Raw genomic sequence first — 17,268 nt, forward strand, 5'->3', positions numbered from 1 at the left:
ATTCCTGGCTAAATCAGAAACTTTTAAGAAGATGAGGGCACCTGAAAAGGGGGGTTGTGTCAATACAGTTGGAAGTATTAGTACCGCGGAACATGCCCGACGATTGGTAAAAATTTTAAAATTTTAAAGTTACATCTTTATTCATAATATATTTTACTAATTATTTTTAATTTTATTATTTAGGCTAAGGAGTTGGGGAGAAAACCATTGATGCCTGAGTTGCTTTCGAGGACCCGGACAAGGAGATCGAGAGGTTTTGTCGACGAGCGCACGAGATTGTATCTTGTAAGTAATGAAATTTATGTTGTTAATTTTTTTTAATTTAATAAAAAATTTGTGACGTTATTTTCATGTGGCGTTATTTGCCACGTGAAAATCACGTGGCAAATCATAAGTTGTGGCGTGAAAATCACGTGATAACTTTTTAATATATTTTAATTTAGTATAGTATGTACATATTTATTTAGTATAATTAAATATGCATGTAAATATTTAGCTTAAATTTTTTTATTGAATATGTGTGCAGGATGATTATACTACATTGCTTGCAATTTTTCTGGAAAATAATCCTCAATACATGCCAGTAGAGGGGGAGCCGCTTAACGCTGATGTTGATCACTATATTTGGAGTGAGGTTATTAAAGAAAAAGGGCCTAATGGTTGCTTTTTTGGGGCTGGAAATTTGGCGTCCAGCTATAGAGCTGGTGATCGCAGTCTGTTTCAAAGAATTATAGATGGAGAGGGTGGATCGCGTCAACCAAATCTGACACGGGAACAAGCTGAAACAGTAAGGCAATTGGCGTTAAGTGAGGCAAGACGCAAAAATGAGGCCCTGAGGCAGCAACAAGAGCAGCAGATGGAGATGATGCGGAAGACGCAATCTGATATGGAGCAACAACATGCGCGACAAATAGAGGGCATTCTGAAGATGCAATCTGAGATGAAGGAGCAGATGAGACGATTTATGCAAGGTGGTGGAAATTATCGTAATGTTCCTGATCCAGAGCCGGAGGATGACGGAGTGGATGATGAATTTAATCCTGATAATTATTTTTCGAATGATGATGATGCCTCATAAAAACATTTTGTATTTCATTTGTTTTAAATTTATATTTATGCAACTTATTTTACATTTTAATTCATTAAAATATTAGTTTTAAATTTTTAGTTTTATTTAATTGAATTTATTATATAAAATTTATTATATGAATTTATTTTATAAAATTTTATTATATAAATTTTATTATATAAATTATATTTTATAAATTTTATTATATAAATTTTATTATATATAAATTTTATTATATAAATTTTATTATATATAAATTTTATTATATAAGTTCATTAATTTATTATATAAAAATACAATTATACCTGCGTTATTTAACTTTTTTAAAAAAAAAACATTCAAAGTAGCGACGTGAGACCAATGTCGCTAATAAAGTCAATTTCACAGTCTCCCACACCTGTCACATCTGCTCTGCATGCAAGGACATGTTCCCCATATAAATTTATTGCGATGTGGGAATCACATCGCAACCTTCTGACGTGTTTTCCACGTCGCTACTGCTTTGGCACATGTGCTCCTGCGACATAACAACCCACGTCGCTATAGTTTGATTACGACATGATTTTTAATGTAGCGGCGTGGATTCCACGTCGCTGTAGAGCATTTTTTTGTAGTGTAGGGGCCACTACCAAAAAATGCAATAGGAATCAGATAATCAAATTAACCAATAAATACTATACCGCTCTCTCAAGAAAAAGTTGCAAATCGCACAAGAAATGACTAGCCTACTTCACCTCACCTTGCGACCGCGAAAAGCACACATAGTACCAGTTGAGTCCATAATGACCCTAACCTGAAAATATTTAGGAGAATCATAACCCTAGCTTAAAGAAGTTTCTAGGAAAACATAATTATCGTAGACTAAATCCAACTCTTCCAAACCTTATTTGCAAATTTGATATCCCCTTTAGGAGGAATTCATTCACCGTAAGAGGCATCAAAGAACATTAAATATGTCGAGTTAGTCGAGTAGTCACTTATGCTTCCATAACCAATAATCCTTGTTAAGAAAGGAAAAACAAGTTTATAGTCGATACAAAGGTGTCCACCATATCATGCTTCCTTAAAAACTATCCCGTCCTCACAAAACTATCCCAACTAGGGCTGGAAATGAGTCGAGTTGAGTCGAACTCGCCTCAGCTCAGTTCGACTCGTTAAGAATTGGCCGAGTTCGAGTTCGAGCTCGAGTTTATGACGAACTTTTTTTTCAGCTCAAACTCGACTCGCTAAGAATTGGCCGAGTTTGAGTTCGAGTTCGAGTTTATCTCGAACTTTTTTTCAGGTCAAACTCGACTTGTTAGAAGTTCACGAAAATCTCGATTCAACTTGTTAGGTTCAACTCACTTATTTCACGAACTTAAAAGTAATTTTTTAAAGTCTATTTTATATATATATATATATATATATATATATATATATTTGACTTTAAATTAATATTTTTTAATTAAAAAATATAGAAATAAAATAAAAGTTATAAGATTAGAATTTACACGATGTTAATTTTATTTGTATAATTATTTGTAGGAATATTTTGCTCACTAGAGAATATAATGTTAGAACAAGATTTGTTCTTATCAATTATCTTAGTTTTGATGATAACAATAATATGAATTTTGCTTAAGATAATATGGTACTCTAATCCAATGCAATTTCCCTTTCAGGAAATATATAAAGAGTACGCATAATTCAGCGCTCAGAAGATGTGTCTCAAATGGTTCAGCATGCAACATCAGAACATGGTCTGGCAAGACATCAGAAGATGGTCGAAGCAGAATCAGAACATGGGTCTATGGAAGCATCAGAAGAACATGAGATCAGAAGCACTGAAGATCAGAAGATGGTATCACGCTCAGAAGCACTTCAAGGTCAGAAGATCAGAAGATGCTTTGCACCAAGCTGTTTGACTCTGATGATATTCAAACGTCGTATTCACAAACATCAGATCAGAAGGAAGTACACGTGGCAGACTACGCTGACTGACAAAAGGAACGTTAAAGCTACTAAAGGCTACGTCAGTAGACACAGCGTGAACAAGGCTCGAGGTAGTTGACAAAAGCGTATAACATTAAATGCAAAGCTGTACGGAACACGCAAAGCATTAAATGCATTCAACGGTCATCTTCTCAACGCCTATAAATATGAAGTTCTGATGAGAAGCAAGGTTAACGATTCTGCACCAAAACAACTCATATCAAACTTGCTGAAACGCTGTTCAAATCTAAACTCAGAATCTTCATCTTCATCAAAGCTCACTACATTGCTGTTGTAATACCTTAGTGAGATTAAGCTTAAATTGTAAGAGAAATATCACAGTTGTGATTATCGCTTTTAAGAAGCATTTGTAAACTCTTGAATAGATTACATTAAGTTGTAAGAAACTAGAGTGATCAGTTGATCAGTATACTCTAGGAAGTCTTAGCAGTTGGCTGAGCAGGAAGTCTTGGCAGTTGGCTGAGCAGGAAGTCTTGGCAGTTGGCTGAGCAGAAAGTCTTAGGAGTGAACTAAGCCTAGAGTGATCGTGTTGATCAGTAGACTCTAGAAAAAGTCTTAGGAGTGAACTAAGCAGTTGTTCCTGGAGTGATCAGGTTGTGATCAGAAGACTCTGGAAGACTTAGTTGCGGCTAAGTGGAAAACCATTGTAATCCGTGCGATTAGTGGATTAAATCCTCAGTTGAGGTAAATCATCTCTGCGGGGGTGGACTGGAGTAGCTTCGTTAACAGCGAACCAGGATAAAAATATTTGTGCATTTATTTTTATCGTCCAAGATTTAAAGTCACACTTATTCAATCCCCCCCTTTCTAAGTGTTTTTCTATCCTTCAATTGGCATCAGAGCGCCGGTTCTAAGGTGCAAGCACTTAACCGTGTTTAGAAAAGATTCAGGAAGAGAAAAACGCTTCATTTAAAAGATGGTTGATGAAAGTGAAAGGACTATACCTACACCTGCATCTACATCTGGCTCTGCTGAGCAATACAACGGTAACAATGGTTATACTAGACCACCGGTATTTGATGGTGAAAACTTTGAATACTGGAAAGATAAACTGGAAAGTTACTTTCTGGGTCTAGATGGTGATCTATGGGATCTTCTGATGGATGGTTACAAACATCCTGTAAATGCCAGAGGCGTAAAATTGTCAAGGCAAGAAATGAATGATGATCAAAAGAAGCTTTTCAGGAATCATCATAAATGTAGAACTGTTTTGCTGAATGCTATCTCTCATGCTGAGTATGAGAAGATATCTAACAGGGAAACGGCCTATGACATATATGAGTCCTTGAAAATGACTCATGAAGGAAATGCTCAAGTCAAGGAGACAAAAGCTCTTGCCTTAATCCAGAAGTATGAAGCCTTCAAGTTGGAGGATGATGAAGACATTGAAAAGATGTTTTCGAGATTTCAAACTCTTACTGCTGGATTGAGAGTTCTTGACAAAGGATACACCAAGGCTGATCATGTGAAGAAAATCATCAGAAGCTTACCCAGAAGATGGGGTCCTATGGTGACTGCATTCAAGATTGCAAAGAATCTGAATGAAGTTTCTCTGGAAGAGATTATCAGCGCCTTGAGAAGTCATGAAATAGAGCTGGACGCAAATGAGCCTCAAAAGAAAGGTAAGTCTATTGCATTAAAATCAAATATCAAGAAATGCACTAACGCTTTTCAGGCCAGAGAAGAAGATCCTGAAGAATCAGAATCTGAAGAAGAAGATGAACTGTCCATGATTTCCAGAAGGCTAAATCAACTCTGGAAGACCAAGCAAAGGAAGTTCAGAGGCTTCAGAAGTTCAAGGAAATTTGAACGTGGAGAATCTTCTGATGAAAGAAGATTTGACAAGAAGAAGGTCATGTGCTATGAATGCAATGAGCCTGGACACTACAAGAATGAATGTCCAAATCTTCAGAAGGAAAGTCCCAAGAAAAAGTTTCATAAGAAGAAAGGTCTTATGGCAACCTGGGATGAGTCAGAAGATGATTCAGAAGATGAGCAGGCCAACTGTGCGCTGATGGCGACAGAAGATGACGGATCAGAATCTACATCAGAATCAGATTCTGAAGAGGTATTTTCTGAACTTACTAGAGATGAGTTAGTTTCCGGTCTAACTGAACTTCTGGAACTCAAGTCTCAGATTAGTCTCAAATACAAAAAGCTGAAAAAGCAATTTGAATTTGAAACAAAGAAGCTTGAGTTGGAGAATTCTGAATTAAAAGAAAAACTTTTAAAATTATCCAATAATGTTGGATCTCCTTCTAATTCAGAAAAATCCACTCCTAGTCTGAACCATATTCTGAAAGAATATGATTTAAGTTTCAGAAAGTTCTTATCCAGAAGTATTGGCAGAAGTCAGCTAGCTTCTATGATATATGCTGTGTCTGGAAACAAAAGAGTTGGCATTGGTTATGAGGGTGAAACCCCATACAAACTTGAACCTGTTGATGAAATGAAAATTACATACAAACCATTGTATGATCAGTTCAAGTATGGCCACTCTCATGATATTAGGCACACCTCACATGCACAGAGTTTTCACATAACACACACTAAGAAGCATGTGACACAACCTAGGAAATATCATGAAACTCACATTAAGAATTATCATGCTGTTCCTCCTATTGCTTACAATGTTAAACCCAAGTTCAATCAGAACTTGAGAAAATCTAACAAGAAAGGACCCAAAAAGATGTGGGTACCTAAGGATAAGATTATTCCTATTGCAGATATCCTTGGCTGCAAGAAGGACAAAGCACAACATGTCATGGTACCTGGACTCTGGATGCTCGCGACACATGACAGGAAGAAGGTCTATGTTCCAAGACCTGGTGCTTAAGTCTGGAGGAGAAGTCAAGTTCGGAGGAGATCAGAAGGGCAAGATAATTGGCTCTGGAACTATAAAATCTGGTAACTCTCCTTCCATCTCTAATGTACTTCTTGTAGAAGGATTAACACATAACCTTTTATCTATCAGTCAATTAAGTGACAATGGTTATGATATAATCTTTAATCAAGAGTCTTGCAAGGCTGTAAATCAGAAGGATGGCTCAATCCTATTTACAGGCAAGAGGAAGAACAACATTTATAAGACAGATCTGCAAGATCTTATGAGTCAGAAGGTGACTTGTCTTATGTCTGTTTCTGAAGAGCAGTGGGTCTGGCACAGGAGATTAGGTCATGCTAGTTTGAGAAAGATCTCTCAAATTAACAAACTGAATCTTGTCAGAGGACTTCCTAATCTGAAATTCCAATCAGATGCTCTTTGTGAAGCATGTCAGAAGGGCAAGTTCTCCAAACCTGCATTCAAGTCTAAGAATGTTGTTTCTACCTCAAGGCCATTAGAACTCTTGCACATTGATCTGTTTGGCCCAGTCAAAACAGCATCTGTCAGAGGAAAGAAATATGGATTAGTCATCGTAGATGATTATAGCCGCTGGACATGGGTAAAATTCTTGAAACACAAGGATGAGACTCATTCAGTGTTCTTTGACTTCTGCATTCAGATTCAATCTGAAAAAGAGTGTAAAATCATAAAGGTCAGAAGTGATCATGGTGGTGAATTTGAGAACAGACCCTTTGAAGAATTCTTCAAAGAAAATGGTATTGCCCATGATTTCTCTTGTCCTAGAACTCCACAGCAAAATGGGGTTGTAGAACGAAAGAATAGGACTCTGCAAGAAATGGCCAGAACCATGATCAATGAAACCAATATGGCTAAGCATTTCTGGGCAGAAGCAATAAACACTGCATGTTATATTCAGAATAGAATCTCTATCAGACCTATTCTTAATAAGACTCCCTATGAATTGTGGAAGAATAAAAAGCCCAACATTTCATATTTCCATCCTTTTGGATGTGTGTGCTTTATTCTGAACACTAAAGATCATCTTGGTAAGTTTGATTCCAAAGCTCAAAAGTGTTTCCTTCTTGGATATTCTGAACGCTCAAAAGGCTACAGAGTATACAATACTGAAACATTGGTTGTAGAAGAATCAATCAATATCAGGTTTGATGATAAGCTTGGTTCTGAAAAACCAAAGCAGTTTGATAATTTTGCAGGTTGTGATATTGACATATCAGAAGTTGTTGAGCCAAGAAGCAACGCATCAGAAGCAGAGCTTCTCAGAAGCAAAGAGTCTGAAGATCAAGTATCAGCTTCTCTGGAGGATCTAAGTATTTCTGAAGAACCATCCGTCAGAAGATCATCCAGACTCATCTCTGGTCATTCAGAAGATGTCATTCTTGGAAAGAAGGATGATCCAATCAGAACAAGAGCATTCCTTAGAAACAATGCAGACTGTCAATTAGGTCTTGTATCTTTGATCGAGCCAACTTCTGTTGATCATGCTCTAAAAGATCCAGACTGGATAATTGCTATGCAAGAAGAACTAAATCAGTTTACAAGGAATGATGTTTGGGATCTTGTTCCTAGACCAGATGGATTCAATATAATCGGTACAAAATGGGTCTTCAGAAACAAGCTCAGTGAGAAAGGCGAAGTGGTAAGGAACAAAGCCAGACTGGTGGCTCAGGGTTATAGTCAGCAAGAAGGGATTGACTACACAGAAACCTTTGCACCAGTGGCCAGGTTAGAATCTATTCGTCTATTAATTTCTTTTGCCACTCAACATAACATCACTCTCTATCAGATGGATGTTAAGAGTGCCTTCTTAAATGGTTATATAGATGAAGAAGTTTATGTCCATCAACCTCCTGGTTTTGAAGACTCTATGTCTCCTAATCATGTTTTTAAACTTAAGAAATCATTGTATGGATTGAAACAGGCTCCCAGAGCTTGGTACGAACGCTTAAGTTCTTTCCTTCTGGATAATGGTTTCACTAGAGGAAAAGTGGACACTACTCTCTTTTGTAAAACCTTTGAAAAGGATATTTTAATTTGTCAAATATATGTAGATGATATTATTTTTGGAACATCTAATGCTACACTTGGAAAGGAGTTTGCTAAGTCTATGCAGGCTGAGTTTGAAATGAGCATGATGGGAGAACTCAAGTATTTCCTTGGAATACAAATAAATCAAACATCAGAAGGAACGTATGTTCACCAAACCAAGTATGTGAAGGAACTTCTGAAAAAGTTTAATCTTCTAGACTGCAAAGAAGCCAAAACTCCTATGCATCCAACATGCATCCTAGGTAAGGATGAGGTAAGTAAGAAGGTAGATCAGAAGCTATACAGAGGTATGATTGGATCTCTTCTATATCTGACTGCTTCTAGACCTGACATTCTGTTCAGTGTTTGTTTGTGTGCCAGATTCCAATCAGATCCTAGAGAATCTCATTTAACTGCTGTTAAGAGGATTCTAAAGTATCTGAAAGGTACTACTAATGTTGGTTTAGTTTACAGAAAATCTAAAGAATACAACTTAGTAGGATTCTGCGATGCTGATTATGCTGGAGACAGAATTGAAAGAAAAAGTACTTCAGGAAGTTGCCAATTTCTTGGAAGTCACTTAATCTCCTGGTACAGCAAGAAGCAAGCAACCATTGCTCTATCAACCACAGAAGCAGAATATGTCGCAGCTGCTGGTTGTAGCACACAGATGCTCTGGATGAAGAGTCAGTTAGAAGATTATCAGATATTTGAGAGTAACATTCCTATATTCTGTGATAATACTTCTGCTATATGTTTATCTAAGAATCCTATTCTTCATTCAAAAGCTAAACATATTGAGATAAAACATCATTTCATAAGGGACTATGTTCAGAAGGGTGTTATTTCTTTAAACTTTGTTGATACAGACCATCAATGGGCTGATATCTTTACAAAACCCCTGGCTGAAGATAGGTTTAAGTTCATTCTGAAGAACATCAGTATGGATTTATGCCCAGAATGAGAAGATGAGAAGTTCTCATGTATGAGTATCTTCTGAAATGAATGTGGAACATTTTTTTAATCAGAAGTTCTGATTGAAATCTTTTAGAAATTATGATTCGGTTATTACTAACGTTTCATTGTCTAAGTTGATTCAGAACCTCTTTTAAAGCAAAACAGCTGTTACGTTTTATCTCGGGATGGTAAACCTGTCGTTACTATTCATGGATAAGCGCGCGTGCAGTTGAAGGGACGCCGACCATAGGTAACTGTGCCAGTCACTTCATTTGTCTTTATTATCTCTCCTCACGTCACGTAACATTAAATGCTAGTCATCATTCGTTTCACTTTATTTTCTTTTAAATACTCTTCAAAATTTTTTTTTGGTTTCCTATCTTCTTGCATTCCTCATAAAGTTTGTCTCTCCCTCTCTTCCATATCAAACCCTACCTGCAAACCCATCATGAACTCTTCATCAAGCCCAGGAAATCATGAAAATAATAAAAACAACAAACGAAAAGCTGTTGAAACATCTCCTTCCAAACCCAAAAAGATCAAAATCACCTATGATCCTCTCAAGGTGAATCCTTTCGAAGCAATGTTGTCTGGAAACTATTCTAGACGTGTGTTTCATCCTCCTGGTGAAAGCCCTCCATCATCTCCATCTTCTTCCTCATCTTTCGACCTTCAAGACTCAGCTTCCTCTGATTTTTCCTCTCCTTTAATCTCTTCTGAAGACATCTCTTCATCTTCACCCGCTGAGGATGTTGTCTCTGGTAAAGGTGGTGGAAGATCTGCTGCAGGACCTAGTCTCCCTGATCCCTCGCCTGAAAGCCCTAGAAGCAGTCAATGAGGCGTTTCATTCCTTCATGGCATGCTGACACAGAGCGTGTCTAGCTAGGGTTCTGTTTTTAATTTTTGTAGTGATTTCCTTTTTGGAAATCCTTTTTTGTATTTGCTAGGAATGTTTTTCATCTTGTTAAACATAGGAACTTCTTGTAATATCTTTTGATTATCAATGAAAAAGTTTCTTTGTGTTTTACATTCCAGTAAATGTTTTCTTTTGTCGTTTTATGCATCTGAATCTTTTTATATATTCTTTTTGATGTTATGACAAAAAGGGGGAGAAAGATAAATGATAAATGATTTGATTAAATCTATCAGTTGCTGGGTAAAGGCTCCCACACATTCACTAACAAGAACTGCAAGTTCTATATGGTTTAAGTGTTTTGCAGGTACAGAGAAGTGAAGTAAATCTTCAAAGCAAACACTAGAAGCAAAACCATGGAAACTGAAGCAAGCTGAGTGCTGTCAAGCTTCAGAGATCAGAAGCAAGAAAGAAGAATGAATCAGAAGCACTGATAATAGAATTTGAATATCATTGTCTATCCTGTTATGACAAAATTCTATTTGCCCTGATACATATAATGTTATGGCTCTGATACATTATTTGCTCTGATACATGTTTTTAGCCTAAATGCTCTGATACATTTGGCTCTGATACATATCATGTATTTGAATATACATTTTATGTTCTAACTCGTTCATGCTGACTTTTGTCGTTTAGTTTTTGTTCTGTAACATTTCAGGATGTAGAGATGCTCAGATGATGCTCTGGTACATTCAACAATGTTCTGATACAAATCTAGCATGAAGTGATGTTGGTAGACATTCAAAGTTCTGAAGCTATCCGAGGGAAGCAGAAATCAGAAGATGTGAATGTTCTAAAAGATCCAGTAATTCAAGTTCTGAAGCTGTCCTGAATGGAAGCAGAAATCAGAAGCTGTGAATGTTCTGAAGATCAAAGAAATTCAAGTTCTGAAGCTGTCCTGAATGGAAGCAGAAGTCAGAAGCTGTGAATGTTCTGAAGATCAAAGAAATTCAAGTTCTGAAGCTGTCCAATGGAAGCAGAAGTCAGAAGCTATGAATTCTCTGAAGGCAGAAGCTTATATGATCGTCTCTACCGAAATAATCAGGGAAGTCTTTTATTAAAGTTCTTCGAGTATTTATTTCAGGGGGAGATTATTTATCTCAGGGGGAGATTGTTAATCTCAGGGGGAGACATATTCATATGCTTATGCTATAGCTGTGTAATTTGTCTTTTGCCGTCTACTCTTTCTGATCGCAAATTCATATCATTTATATATGTTTTTGTCATCATCAAAAAGGGGGAGATTGTTAGAACAAGATTTGTTCTTATCAATTATCTTAGTTTTGATGATAACAATAATATGAATTTTGCTTAAGATAATATGGTACTCTAATCCAATGCAATTTCCCTTTCAGGAAATATATAAAGAGTACGCATAATTCAGCGCTCAGAAGATGTGTCTCAAATGGTTCAGCATGCAACATCAGAACATGGTCTGGCAAGACATCAGAAGATGGTCGAAGCAGAATCAGAACATGGGTCTATGGAAGCATCAGAAGAACATGAGATCAGAAGCACTGAAGATCAGAAGATGGTATCACGCTCAGAAGCACTTCAAGGTCAGAAGATCAGAAGATGCTTTGCACCAAGCTGTTTGACTCTGATGATATTCAAACGTCGTATTCACAAACATCAGATCAGAAGGAAGTACACGTGGCAGACTACGCTGACTGACAAAAGGAACGTTAAAGCTACTAAAGGCTACGTCAGTAGACACAGCGTGAACAAGGCTCGAGGTAGTTGACAAAAGCGTATAACATTAAATGCAAAGCTGTACGGAACACGCAAAGCATTAAATGCATTCAACGGTCATCTTCTCAACGCCTATAAATATGAAGTTCTGATGAGAAGCAAGGTTAACGATTCTGCACCAAAACAACTCATATCAAACTTGCTGAAACGCTGTTCAAATCTAAACTCAGAATCTTCATCTTCATCAAAGCTCACTACATTGCTGTTGTAATACCTTAGTGAGATTAAGCTTAAATTGTAAGAGAAATATCACAGTTGTGATTATCGCTTTTAAGAAGCATTTGTAAACTCTTGAATAGATTACATTAAGTTGTAAGAAACTAGAGTGATCAGTTGATCAGTATACTCTAGGAAGTCTTAGCAGTTGGCTGAGCAGGAAGTCTTGGCAGTTGGCTGAGCAGGAAGTCTTGGCAGTTGGCTGAGCAGAAAGTCTTAGGAGTGAACTAAGCCTAGAGTGATCGTGTTGATCAGTAGACTCTAGAAAAAGTCTTAGGAGTGAACTAAGCAGTTGTTCCTGGAGTGATCAGGTTGTGATCAGAAGACTCTGGAAGACTTAGTTGCGGCTAAGTGGAAAACCATTGTAATCCGTGCGATTAGTGGATTAAATCCTCAGTTGAGGTAAATCATCTCTGCGGGGGTGGACTGGAGTAGCTTCGTTAACAGCGAACCAGGATAAAAATATTTGTGCATTTATTTTTATCGTCCAAGATTTAAAGTCACACTTATTCAATCCCCCCCTTTCTAAGTGTTTTTCTATCCTTCATATAAATTATCAATTAAAACCGTTTGATTAAGATAAAATATGATACTAAGATTTAGAACAAATATACAATCGAGTTGACTCATGAACCTAACGAGTCGAACCATGTATAGTTCAAGTTCAGCTCATTTAGTTAACGAACTTAGTTTTTAGCTCATACTCAGCTCATTTGGTTCATGAACCTAGTTCGACGATTTATTTTTCGAATCGAGTTTCGAACTATTTTCGAGTTAGTTTGGTTCATTGCCAGCCCTAATCCCAACCCACTAAACTATAAACCCCACCACTAGTTATCTATCAATTGAGACCTAGAAGAGCCTCTAGACCTTTTGTTTGAGAACAATCCATAGTAGAATCCTTGTGTGACTCGAGCAAATAGATGCCATTCCATCAATAAGAAATCAATTGTAACCCATTCGAATGTCCATTGAGATGGGTCAAAGGCAAAAGTGAACCATAGCTAGCTCTAAGAATATCTCACCATAATGCTTATCTTTGTTTTACATTCCTCTAACAAACAAATTTTTGAGATCTTCATATCCCTCTTAGAACCATGCAAAGGAAATGCCTCTGCAAACATATATTCTCATTCCACATTTTGAGATGTATCTTCGTAAAAAAGAAGAAGAAAATAAGGATGAAGTGTAGGACAAATTTGATTTGTAAGATTGTCTTGCTAAGGCTAAAAAATAAATTGCTCTAAAAGGCTAGCATGTTAGAGAAAAAATTAATAAATATCTCTTTTCAAGGGCCAACCTCGATAAACAAATCAAAATACTTGAACATAAACGACCACACACTATAGTTCAATAACCGTTCTACCAATCTCAAGAAAGCATTAAGCATATTTACACTAAGAACAAAAATCTTGACACAATTAACCTACAGGTTCGACGCAAGTACAAAGAACTGAATATTTATCTTGGGAGCCTAAAGATTTTCCATTGATGCTTCTCCTAAGAAAAACATGCCATCCACATATTAGAGGTGGGAGACGACAGTGCCAAAGTTACCTAATTTTAAACCCCTCATACAAACTAAATACTTCCACTCGTAAGATCGACACTCTACTCCTCAACCACCAAGAGAAACATAAAAAGTGTCAAAGAGTCTCATACTTAAGTCTGATATGAATATTGATCTCATGAGTTAAGCTCAATAAATATAATTAGGATAAAAAGACTTTAAAAATACACAGAGACACAACTCCAATATCACAATCTAATCCAGACTCAAACTTTTGCATCAAATCATTCAAAAAAAAAAAAAACTCCATCTAACATAGTCACATACCTTTTTAAATTCTACTTTAAAAACTAGACACAATTTTTCTTTGTTTTTTTAGCAAGTATAAAGTCATCCTAATCTTTTGGGGATCCTATATAAGACTAAGCCATAGTTGACAAAACATTTAACAAGGAACACATAATTTGTTCTTAAAGAATTGTCATCATTGATATTTTTTAGTGATTCAACACTGATATTATAAATTAGTAAACTTGAATTCAATTTTTTTGTGTGGCGTTTTTCATGTCAAAGTTTATTAATATTTATTTGACTTATTATGTAAAAGGGAAATTACGAAATACAACTAGGGTCTATACACTCTTTAACTCTGCAAAGCTTCATGAAGCCATGAACTACCAAAAAGAAAAGAGAGACAAAGAAAGTATGATAAGGACTGATCATGTTATTCTTCTATCATCACATGACCTACATCTTGATTCCAATGGCAAAAAATTACAACAAGACAAAATATTGTCAGACAAGAATATTAAGCCAAATCCCAATTTATTTATAAATTAAAAACAAAGTAACACTCCATTCCAAATATGGTGAGAAATATTGTATATTTTTATAAAAAAAATATTAATAAATAAATACTACAAACATGAAAGTTGAATCAGGTATATGCCAGTATTGTCATAGATTCTTATTTCATTTATACACACATTATAGAATTTGACAGGTACACACAAAAAACAATAACATATTTTAAGAATAGTTACCATCATGTTATTTTGCAGGTCTAATTAAAGTAGAATTACATTTTTCTTTTGACGGAAACCGAAGAAGTAAATTTAAGCTATGATCAAAAGCAAAAGAAAATTAACTTTTTTTTATTATCATTTTTTTTTTTCGGTTGATCCACAATTTTGTTCTATCTACTATCTACTATCTACCCATTACTAATCAATTGACCAAACTACCAAAAATACCCTTTTCTCAAAAAAAAATTGCACTACAAAAAGGATATTTTAGTAACTAACAAATTAACACTACCACTTTTATACTTTCCAATAACTATTTGACACTTGGCACCTTTCTCCATTCCAAATGAACCTACACGATTTTGTTTTTAGACTCTTCTCTCTCTCTCTCTCTCTCTCATTTTGAATCAGTTTTCTCTCATCTCTCTCTTTCTCTCCTTCCCTCTTCTCTCTCTTTCTCTCCTTCCCTCTTCTCTCAAACCCTAAAAATATCTGAACAAAACCCTTGAAATTTCTATATCTCTTTCTCTGTGTTACTTCATTACTTTTACATTTGATGAGAAGACGCTGTCACATAAACATGAAGGTGATAACCGCATACTTGCTCGTCGTTCTTGGAGGCAACAACACCCCTCCGCCAAAACCGTCAAGAACATCCTTGGTTCTGGTACGTGCCACCGTCAATTGTTTTTGTTTTTTCAAGAATATTTTGTTAAATATGTTCATAATAATCATTCAATTGAATTGATTTTTAATGACTTTTGGAGTTCTGTAAATGAGTTTGTTTAGGTTTTTATGCAGCAAAACACAATCTTCAATTAGGGTTTCTTGATTTGAAGCTGAAAATGTGAATTTTTTTTATGTGCAGTTGGAGCAAAAAACCTAGACCGTGTGAAAGCTCTTAGAGTAAATGTTGGAACTAAACCTGATGCAGATCTTGGTCCAGTTATCAGCAAACATGTTATATGATGAGATCTGGAAATTAAAATCAGATCTTGGATATGTGGTTTAAATTGACATATTTTTTTCAGGTAACAATGATATCTAAATTAAAATTGGAACTTTTTCTATAAAAAAATATTCATGGTTTGGCTGCAACTGATCTGGTTTTATTGTTGGTTTGGGTTAGTAGTTTGATGTTGATAGCCCACACTAGCTTTCCCAAGGTATATGGCTTCATTGTTTCCTTATCTTATTTTTCTGGCTGTCTGCTTTTCCACTATTTATAAAAATTTGACTTTTCTGTTGTTTTGGATGAAGAATAAATTATGCGAAAAAAGGTATACGTGAGCTTTGGGGAGTAACCCGAGGGTGCAATTGAAGAGTTTAAATCTGTCCTCAAGAATGATGGCGGTGATTTGGACAAAAGATGGTCAGATATCTTGGAGCAGCCACTTTCTAGAGGTTGTATCAAGGTGATTTTGTTAGCGATGAATGGAAAATGTTTATTATGGTTACCCTTTTATTGTGTATTTTGCTATTTTGTAAAATTGATGTACTGCTGATATTTATGTTTAATTTGTATACTGATTTAGCATTGGAGTTTAAACCTTTTTATTTTATTTTATTTTATTTTATTTATTAAAAAAGAAGTATGTAGATTGGTAAGTTTTGATTTTTTGCTTTCAGCACATTCTATGGAAGAGGCGGAGGCATTATGTGATCGATTAGGAATATTTAATTTGCAAATGGTAGCTTGCAGTGCATTGGAAATCTAAAAGAGATACATTCCACTGTTTTTTCAAATGGTAGCTTGCGTTATAGATTCTACGATGCCGACATTGGAGTGACATATAAGTATGAATATGTATTATTAACCTTTGCAACAAATCAATGCTATTGCTTGCCGCTGTATTGGAATTTTTCCGGCTTACAACTTTCCTTCTACTGTTAGTTTCTCGGCTAACGATAGTTCTATGTATTTACCTGTTTAAACATATTTATTTAGCATGCTCACTTGAAACTTCCCATTTCCTGCATTTATAGTAGTGTGCTTCTTAGTAATTATTTGAATTGTATTTTTGTTAACACTTGAGTAACAATATTATGGCTTATTGGCTTTATAAGTTTTTCCAATTGTTCGCTGGCTTCTTTGGTTTCTGCAGTTATGTGAGATCACTTATTTGTGTCTGTCCGCCATCTGTATTGAAGTTGAGTGCAGATGCGTTGTAGTTTTCGTCGAGTTTTCATCTCCTCGATTTTGGTCGCGGGAATTGAATCCTTGAATGTGTTGTCAAGAGGTTCTGTTATCTGGTTTATTGGATGGTGCGGAGTCCCTATTCTTTGCAAATTCAGATTATCGGTTCAAATCTGTCTCTTGGATCCTGAGGTGTTCGCTTGGTCCTTAAATTCACTGCTGTGTTGCTATCCCAGTCCCTTCTTGGTGGCAGCACCATTTGTTCAGTTTTAGGGTGATTTAATGTTGTTTTAAGCATGTAAGAAGTTGGTTTTTTATGTATTAACAACAGTCTTCTGCTTAGTATAGGAATGATATTTGGATTTGTATTTGGCCTGGGTGATTTCCTTTGTATTCCAGCACTTCTTGTGCTTCTTTTTCTATAATGCATTTGGATTTTTCAAAAAAATAATTTGTTTCCTTCAACATCAAAAGCTTTTCATTATCATGTTTCACCATTTGAAGGAAAGAGTAATCCACTTCTCCCTAACTGCAGGAGTTTGCATTCCAATTGTTCTTTCTAGCTGAGTTTTTTTTCCATTAAAGTGATGTTGTATAGATGAAACACTTGCTTCACGAATAAAGGTGTGCACATAAACTAATGTTCAAACTAATGTTCAATCTACCTGTTTCATGAATAAAGGTGGATGAACTATTCTAACATAAACATGTATACAATGTTCATAAACACAAACATCTCATTATTTAATATAGTTGAATTAGAATTATTTAATACAGTTGAATTTTTATGGTTATTATATATT

General features: G+C 35.7%; 1 long non-coding RNA gene across 1 annotated transcript; it reads left to right on the forward strand.

Moving 5' to 3' along the window:
• The first annotated feature begins 14,751 nt into the window (after window positions 1-14,751).
• Window positions 14,752-16,838, forward strand: LOC131648456 (uncharacterized). Its single transcript, XR_009298153.1, has 5 exons — window positions 14,752-14,995; window positions 15,197-15,359; window positions 15,458-15,494; window positions 15,589-15,743; window positions 15,958-16,838. It is a non-coding gene; the product is annotated as an uncharacterized LOC131648456 (long non-coding RNA).
• The last annotated feature ends 430 nt before the right edge of the window (window positions 16,839-17,268 follow it).

The sequence above is a fragment of the Vicia villosa genome, linkage group LG2 (assembly GCF_029867415.1).
Source record: "Vicia villosa cultivar HV-30 ecotype Madison, WI linkage group LG2, Vvil1.0, whole genome shotgun sequence".
Taxonomy (NCBI): Eukaryota; Viridiplantae; Streptophyta; class Magnoliopsida; order Fabales; family Fabaceae; genus Vicia; species Vicia villosa.